The sequence below is a fragment of the Penaeus chinensis genome, chromosome 21 (assembly GCF_019202785.1).
Source record: "Penaeus chinensis breed Huanghai No. 1 chromosome 21, ASM1920278v2, whole genome shotgun sequence".
Lineage (NCBI taxonomy): Eukaryota > Metazoa > Arthropoda > Malacostraca > Decapoda > Penaeidae > Penaeus > Penaeus chinensis.
In genome coordinates this window covers 2,980,229-2,990,228 of record NC_061839.1, presented here as the reverse complement: position 1 = coordinate 2,990,228, position 10,000 = coordinate 2,980,229, and positions in this window count along the sequence as shown.

Here is a 10,000-nt window from a genome sequence, read left to right as displayed (position 1 = left end):
TCTCTCTCTCTCTCTCTCTCTCTCTCTCTCTCTCTCTCTCTCTCTCTCTCTCTCACACACACACACACACTCTCCCCCCCACTCTCTCTCTCTCTCTCTCTCTCTCTCTCTCTCTCTCTCTCTCTCTCTCTCTCTCTCTCTCTCTCTCTCTCTCTCTCTCTCTCTCTGCCTCGTTGCCGGGCACACGATTTACGTGCGTACAAGATATCGACATACATAAATTAACATTTTACAGCGTTATCAATATAAAACACAAATAACTGCTTCTTCAAATGCCCCGTAACATGTGGAGAAGTTGCTACACGAAATGTACTGCCCGGAACATGTATTACACAATATCAGAGATTGTTAACACGAAACACTGTGACACTATGCATGACAACTCTCAATATCCCACTACAGTCATCTATCGTATTGGCAGAAGTATCATTATTACTTTTTGATTTTATTGATAGTTTTAATGCTGTATTACGATCACTATTAGCTTTGTATTTACTAGTGTTTTAATAATACTATCTCATCACCGTCAACGTCTGTCCTTCAGAAGCAAAGAAGAAACGAAAATTGGAAATGTCAAAGTCACCCAGAACAAAATAAGAAAAAAAAAAAAAAAAAAAGGGTACAGAAAATGGGAGTAAATACCGTTAAAGAAAATTGAATTAGCGGCAAATTTCACGGTAGCGAAGAAAAACAAAAAACAAAAAAACATGTATTGAAAACAGTGACGTTGTTTATGTGGCTGTGTGTGTGTGTGTGTGTGTGTGTGTGTGTGTGTGTGTGTGTGTGTGTGTGTATTTGTGTTTAAGTGTGTATGTATGTTTGTGTTTATGTATTTGTTTACCTATTTGTGTTTACTTGTGTGTGTTTCTGTTTATGAGCGTATGTCTATTTATGTGCGTGTGTTTGTTTATTTATACGTATTATGTATGTGTGTTTGTGTTTATATGTTTTTGTGTTTATGTGTGTGCAAGTAGAAAAAAAAATAGAAAAAGTGACTTAGTAGAACCAGACAAAAAAAGAAATGAACCAATAAAGTTTTTTTTTAATTTATTATCAGCAGCAAAGTACGATAGAGCGAAAGGATGAGAGAAATATTTTAAAAATAGGGAAAGAATAAGAGAAGTATTTAAAAAAAGAGAGATGATTAACAAATGTATAATTATATAACATGTATAATGAGTATAACGAAAACAAAAGATAATTAACGTATCGAAAAGACTAAGCGAAGAACACAAGATAAGCAGAAGAAAGAAAGAGAAGATAAACGCAAGACTAAGATACGAACCAAAAATAAAACAGACTTTAAAAAAAAAGGCAAATAATTAACCAAAATGAACCAAAACAAAACAAAAAAAAAATGAAACGGACTTAAGGAGAAAAAAATTAAAGCATAATTTACGAAAAAAAAAAAAAACATACTTTACGAAAATATAATAAAACCGACTTTACGAGAAAAAAAATGAAACAGACTTTAAAAAAACAGAAACTAATCAACGAAAATTAACCAAAACAAAGTAATAGATTTTAAACAGACTTTACGAAAAAAAAAAAAAAATAACGGAAGCTAATTTACCAAAACAAAAAGATAAAACAGACTTTAAAACAATAAGAAAGAATAATTAAAAATAAAAACAAAAACCGTAAAGAAAAACATTAATTCATAAGGTAAACACAAGTAGTCAAATTGTGCGTGAAAGTATATGCAAATTTCGACCTTAATGCGCCTTTTTCCAGGGAGTTTAAAATATTCCGCCGAATGAAAACATGAATAAAATGTTCCTTTGTGATTGTGCTATTACGTTAGAAAAATAAAAAATAATGATAATAAATAAAAAATTAATACGCGAAAATGTTCATGAACAACTGAACTATTATATTCACTTACACCGTGTAACTTTGGAGATTATATTCATATGTGTAATAAATACATACACACACAGATATGTATACATACATACATATATAATATATAAACATGTGTGTGTGTGTGTGTGTGTTTGTTTGTTTGTGTGTGTGTGTGTAGAGAGAAAGAGAGAGGGAGAGAGAGAGAGGGGGGGGGGAGAAAAAGAGAGAGAGAGAAGGGGGGAGAAGAAAATGAGAGGGAGAAAGAAAAATAGAGAGAGAAAGGGAAGAACAAGAGAGAGAGAAAGGGGGGAAGACAAAGAGAGAGAGAGAGAGAGAGAGAGAGAGAGAGAGAGAGAGAGAGAGAGAGAGAGAGAGAGAGAGAGAGAGAGAGAGAGAGAGAGAGAGAGAGGTGAAAAGGGAGAGATAAAGAGGGGAGACAAAGAGAGAGAAGGAAAGACAGAGAGATAGATAGATAGATCGAGAGAGAGAGAGAGAATGAAAAACCGAGATCCCAATGATCAAGCCATCAATCCCCGGAAATTCAATCAAAATGATAAAAAGAACAAAGGCCATGTCACGTTCGCTCAAAGCATCCTGTTCGGTGTCCAATTCTTATCTGCCTCCACTTTTCCCACGCGATTGACACTCTCTCTCTCTCTCTCTCTCTCTCTCTCTCTCTCTCTCTCTCTCTCTCTCTCTCTCTCTCTCTCTCTCTCTCTCTCTCTCTGTGTGTGTGTGTGTGTCCATCTGTCTATCTGTCTGTCTATCTATCCAATTCTCTCTCTCTCTCTATCTATATATTTATCTATCTAGCTTGCTATCTATCTATTTATCTATCTAGCTTGCTATCTATCTATTTATCTATCTAGCTTGCTATCTATCTATTTATCAATCTATCTATCTATCTATCTATTTATCTCTCTCTTTTTCTCTCTCTCTCTATCTATGAATCCATCTATCCATCTCTTTATCTATCTATCTATCTGTCTGTCTGTCTGCCTCGTTCCTCCTTTCTCTTTTTTAAATTCTCAGTGATCGGTTTTCATTCGAGATGGGAGAAACGTGTTCAAAATCCCTTTGACCTTTAAGAGAGAAAAAAATGTGCATTGACAGGTGGTTTGAAATCTGTTTCGTCGACTAGAAAGAGGATTGGAATGTTATAATACTCAAGTTTTATATTGATATAATGTGCCATATGTATGTATATATAACGATGCTTAATGGGAAAGACAGGTAAGGAGAGGATTGGAATGTTAAAATACTCAAGTTTTATATTGATATAATGTGCTATATGTATGCATATATAATGATGCTTGATGGTAAAGACAGGTTGAGGTAATATTGCTGTTATGAATACGTGACGAGTTATTGATAGACTGATTATGTTTATAGTTTATGCATATCATATGTTTTGTTTATGAATGTCCAGTTTAGGTGAAATATATGTAGAGAAACAGAGAGTATCTACTCTAGCGGTAACCAACACTTAAACTCTCTCGACTTAATATTCTTCTATGACAAGGAAACGTCTTAAACCATATCATGTGCACTGAAAAAAATAAGATACTATGATAAGAATAAAGACCGCGGAAAACCTATCAAATTATAACTTATACAATATATTATATATATATATATATATATATATATATATAGAGAGAGAGAGAGAGAGAGAGAGAGAGAGAGAGAGAGAGAGAGAGAGAGAGAGAGAGAGAGAGAGAGAGAGAGAAATATATATATATATATATATATATATATATATATATATAGAGAGAGAGAGAGAGAGAGAGAGAGAGAGAGAGAGAGAGAGAGCGATGTACATATATATAAATATATATATATATATATATGTGTGTGTGTGTGTGTGTGTGTGTGTGTGTGTGTGTGTGTGTGTGTGTATGTATACAAAGGAGTATATATATAAATATAATTTTATATATAAATATAAATATATATATAATGGATATACATATATATATATATATATATATATATATGTATGTTTGTGTGTATATATATGTGTATATATAAATACATGTATGTATGTATGTGTATGTATATATATATATATATATATATATATATATATATATATATATATACATATATATATGTCTGTGTACATATATATATATATATATATATATATATATATATATATATATATATATATACATACATACATACATACATACAGACATATATATATATATATATATACATATATATATACATATATATATATATATATATATATAAACACATATATATATGCGTAATCCTGAGGGGGGAAAATTTATGAGAAGAAGGAAATAGATATGGGAATAAATTATTCCATTCGACATAAACAAAACTAATAATAACAAAAAAATAAGAAAAGAAACGCTAAATATTCCATTCCTTCTCTTATATCCTACAGAGAGTCCCTCTTCCCAGTAACAAACAAAAAAGGTCAAATCAATTGAAATACAAAAAAAATAATAATTTCCTTTTTTCACTTTTTACTCTCTCTCTCTAGACGCTTAGACACACACACACACACACACACACACACACACACACACACACACACACACACACACACACACACACACACACACATACACACACACACACACGCGCGCCCCCCCCACCCCCTCCCCTACCCTCTTACGCCTTTGGTGTTGGAAAGAGCACTCACATTATTGAATTCCACCGCTGAATAGCCGGTGAATTGAAAGATATTCTTATGCAAACTGCAAACGCGACTCTGGAACAGATCTTGCGCGAGAGAGAGCGGGTCCTGAGGAGCAAGAATTTCATGTCTTGGGCGAGCGTCCGAGATCTTGCTTTCCCAGTTCTATCTTCCGTCTCCTTCTTCGTCTGTCTTTGTTAATGCGTTCGTTTCGTGGTCCTCTGGTATTGCATCCTTCTTTTTCTGCCTATTTTTTTTTTTTTCTTCTCCTTCTTCTTCTGCTCTTTTTCATTTGTTATATTTATTTTCATTTTTATTTTTTTATTTCTTCTTCTTCTTCTTCTTCTTCTTCTTCTTCTTCTTCTTCTTCTTCTTATTCTTCTTCTTCTTCTTCTTCGTCTTCTTCTGCTTCTTCTCTTCCATTTCTTCTTCCTCCCCCTTACCCTCCTTTATCTCTAGCTTCCTCTTCCTTCTTCGGACTTAAACCATTTTTTCGTCTGCTCTTCCTCTTAAGCGACGTCATCTCCTCCTCTTAATTTTCCTCTTCCTCTTTCTCACTTATGTCTCTTCTTCTTTGATCCGCCAATTCTTCCTCTCCCTTATTTCTTACTCTCCTCGTCTTTGTCCTCCTCCTTCTCCTCCTCCTCCTGATTCTCCCTTTTTCTTTCTCTCTCTTTCTCCTCCTCCCCTTTCTCCACCTCCTCTCCTTTTCCTACTTCTTCCTCCTCTCCCCTCCCTTCCTATTCCATCCCTTTCTCCTTCATCTTATCCTTATCCATCCTCCTCCCCCTTCTTCCCTCCTCCCTCACCTACCTCCCCCCCCCTCCCTTTCCCTCCCCTAAATGTAACCGAGATAATTCTTTCTTTTTTTCTTTAATCAAAGAATTTCCTCATTTTTCTCACGTCTCTTTGCTGATGATAGTTGAATGAAGCTCGATTGAAGGAGAATAACTTCATTTAGCAATCAAGAAGAGCTTTTTTTTTTTTTTGCGTATAATGCGTGTCTGTTCTTGAAATCGTAGCTGGACTGTGAAAACGGCTCAATGTAATTTCCAACTCGAAGGGAAAAAATAATGTTCGAAATTTCTAAGACGAGAGAGTGAGGCATTGGGAGTTTATTGGATATAAAATCATATTTTCCCTCGCTGGTCATTGCTGGTAAGAGCCATCATTTTATTCCTTTGGATAATAGAGCAATTTGGATGTTTCTCTTTTCTTTTCTTTTTTTGGCATTTCAGTAGTTTTTAAACATTGAAGGCGTCAATACAATATATCACACTCTCACGTCATGAAATTTTCATAGTTTAATATCAAATTCGTTGGCCGTGGCGTTTTTTTTTTTTTTTTTTTTTATACTTTTCCTGGTTTGGAACTGGAAATAATTTATACAAATTCTCCATTCATCCCGGCATTATTTCATACTGAATCATTTATACATTTCGTCATTTGTGAGTGTAGTATTTCACATGTTCACTGAGTTTAAGCATTATTTCATTTGATCATAAAGATAAATTTTATTTTTGCTTAATACTAAAGCACCTCATACATAATCGATCTAATTCTGAACACGTTACTTATGCAACAGATTCCTCAAGCGTTTTTTTAAAGTGGTTAATGATATTCAGTGTCATGCATGTTGCAACAGTAATCAATGTTGCAGTAGTAAAAAGGAATAGATATGAGGTTAAATATAATAAAATAACACTATAGCCTAAAATAAATGAATGGGAAAATTCCGACTGTAGAATAAAGAGGTAAAAATTAACGAAAACAAGAAATAAAATTTAAAAATTCAGACAAAGTGAATTTTGCGCGAAAAATCGTGCAAACTGAAAAGAGTCAATAGGCAATAATGCGATAGAAATTATTCATAAGATGTTATCTAAGATTTATGCAATGTGGTTTATACGTCATGACGTTATGATGATAATGATAACAATAATAATGATGATAATGATAATAGTAGTAATAATGATAATAATAGTAATAATGATAATAATAAAAATGGTAATGGTAATAACAGTGATTATAATAATGATGATAATAATAGAAATGATAGTAATTATAAAGAAAATAATGAAAATGATAAAAGTAACAATAATTATAATAATGATAATGGTAATGCAAATTAAAATAGTAATAATAATAATAGTAGTTATTATCATTATTTTTATTATTACTATCATTATTATCATTATTATTATAATTATTATAATGATAATAATAATAATAATAATAATAATAATAATAATAATAATAATGATAATAATAATGGCAATAGTCATAAACAAGTATAATAACAAATACAAACGACAGAAACAGGAAAAAAAAAATAATAACACTAAACTCAACATCAATGATAATAATACTAACAATTAGCTGTAGTCAGTGTTGCCATTCAAGCGATTTTCCCGCTAGATCTAGAACTTTGGAGCTATGATCTAGCAGGAAATTTTGGAAACTTTGCTCTATATTTAGGCGATTTTTAAGTTCTTTGGGCCGGGAAAATGAGATATATGTGTGTTATAGGTTGATAGATGTATACACTGATAGCTACTTAGATAGATGGATATTTGCAGAAAGATAGATGAGTATACATATGTGTGTGCGTTTTTGTTTGTGCGTGTGTGTGTGTTTGATTGTGTATATGTATATAAAAATACATATACATAAACACACACACACACACACACACACATATATATACATACATACATATATATATATATATATATATATATATATATATGTGTGTGTGTGTATGTGTGTGTGTGTGTGTGTGTGTGTGTGTGTGTGTGTGTGTGTGTTGATGCCTCTATATGTGCGCTTCCAAATTCAATACGCTTATTAGCACATGATGGGGGGGGGGGGGGGGGGGTAAGTGAATTTAATTATTACATTTCCGATTACACATTAATAGATCGAGTTAGCTGAAGCAACATTTCTATATTGTAGGCAGAGATTTAACAAAAAAAATATGTTTTTGTGGTTGTATATTTGTGCCGTACAATTACGCTCTAATGTATTTGAATACATTGATTTGAAGGGAAAAAAAATATATATATATATATACATATACATATACATATTTGAATATTCTAATAAAGAGTCACCATATATTATATTACTTAAAAACATATAATATATAATATAATTAATCTTAACAACTTAACAACGAAAATCGATAAATAAATACATGAATACATAAATATAAATAGACAAATAAAATAAATATAAATAGATAAAAGAAGTGATAAACAAATATGATAAAATTAATATAATAATGAAGTAAAATAAATATAATAAAGAAAGAGAATAATTAGATAAATATAATAAAAAATAAAATATATACATAATATAATAAAAAAATATATAAATAAATATAATAAAAAATAAAATAACAAATAAATATAATTAAAAAAACTAAATATAATAGAAAATAAAATAACTAAATACAATAAAAATAAAAATAATAAAAAATAAAACAACTAAACACAATCAAACAATGAAACAAATAAACATAATAAAAATAAATATAAAAAACAAACAAAAAAAAATCATAAAATAACAAAAAAAAAATGCATAGACACACGGATATGAATATGATGTATGAAACACCAAGAAACAGCTTTCAGATTCACAGCTACAAGCCCGGAGAAATAACACCGCCATAAAATCTTTTATTACAGACGAGAGGCCTGGAATATGAAAGAAGAAGGTTGGCACGGAGATGGATTATGTTTCCGCTTTTGTTGCTGTCTTTGTTGTTGTTTTTGTTGTTGTTGTTGTTGTTGTTATTGTTGCTGTTGTTTTTTGATGTTGTTGTTGTTTTTGTTGTTGTTTTGATGTTGTTGTGTTGCTGTTGTTGTTTTGTTTTGTTGTTGTTGTTGTTTTTTTATGTTTTTGATGTTTTTGTTGTTGTTGTTGTTTTGTTGTTGCTGATGTTTTTGTTGCTGTTGTTTTTTATGTTGTTTATGCTGTTTTTTTGTTGTTGCTGCTGTTGTTTTTATTATTTTTGTTGTTGTTTTGTCGTTTTTATTGCCCTTGTTGCTGTTGTTCCTACTGCTTTTGTTTTGTTGCTGTTGTTTTGTTGTTGTTGTTGTTCCTGTTGTTTTGTTGTTGTTGCTGTTGTTTTTGTTGTTTGGAAATACGCTAGCGGGTAGTTCAGGTAATTGCATAAGAGATGGTACGGTTGGCTAAAGTCTATCATTATATTGCTTATAGTATGTGTACTATGATGTATGTAGTAAAACAATAATGATAAAAATAATAATAATGATAATAATAATGATAATAATAATGATAATAATAATGATAATAATAATAATAACAATGATAATAATAATTGGAATAATAATAATAATGATAATAACAATAATAATAATGATAATAATAAAACGGTGAGGGGAATCATAGTTTTTATGGGCAAGGAAGGAATTCTAATTGGTTGAAAGGGGGTTGGAGAAGAAAAAAAGAGAGAAAGTGCGAGGGGCGGTATAAAGAGAGAGGGTGAGAGGGAGACAGAGAGAGAGAGGGAGAGAGAGAGGGGGGGGGAGGGAGAGAGAGAGAGAGAGGGGGGAGAGGGAGACAGAGAGAGAGAGGGAGAGAGAGAGGGGGGGAGGGAGAGAGAGAGAGAGAGGGGGAGAGGGAGAGGGAGAGAGGGGGGGGGGAGTGGGAGAGGGAGAGGGAGAGGGAGTGGGAGAGAGAAGAGAGTTAGAGAAGAGAGAAAGAGAGAGATAGAGAGAGAGAGAGAAAGAGAGAGAGAAAGAGAGAAAGAGAGAGAGAGAGAGAGAGAGAGAGAGAGAGAGAGAGAGAGAGAGAGAAAGAGAAAGAGAAAGAGAAAGAGAAAGAAAGAGAGAAAGAGAGACAGAGGCAAACAGATGAAAGAGTTTAGAGAGCAACACAAAACAAACAGACAAGAGAAAGAAAATAGAGAATAAACATACAGACAAACAAATAAATAACCAAAACGTAGGCAAACGTACAAATAGAAATAAAATGCCAAAGCACGAAAAAAGGGTCGAAAAGAATTTTTTTAAATGAAATAGAGCTGTTCTCTTGATTGCTATGGGAGCGAGGGCCAGTGGAAAGGAAGAAGAGAAATAAAAGATGACGAAGGAATCAGCGAGAATTTTTTTTTTTTTCTTCGTCTTCTTCTTTTTATTCTTTTCTTTTGCTTTCCTCTTCTGTTTCTTCTTCTTCTTCTTCTTCTTCTTCTTCTTCTTCTTCTTCTTCTTCTTCATCTTCTTGTTTTTCTTTGTCTCTTTCCTTTTCTTTTTCTTCTTCTTTTTCTTTTTCTTTTTCTTTTTCTTTATATTTTTCCTATTCTTTTTCTTTTTCTTTTTCTTTTTCTTTTTCTTTTTCTTTTCCTTTTCTTTTCCCTATTTTTTTCCTATTCTCTTTCTTTTTCTTTTTCCTATTCTTTTCAATTTTCATTTTCCTATTATTTTTCCTTTTCTTTTTCTTTTTCTTTTTCTTTTT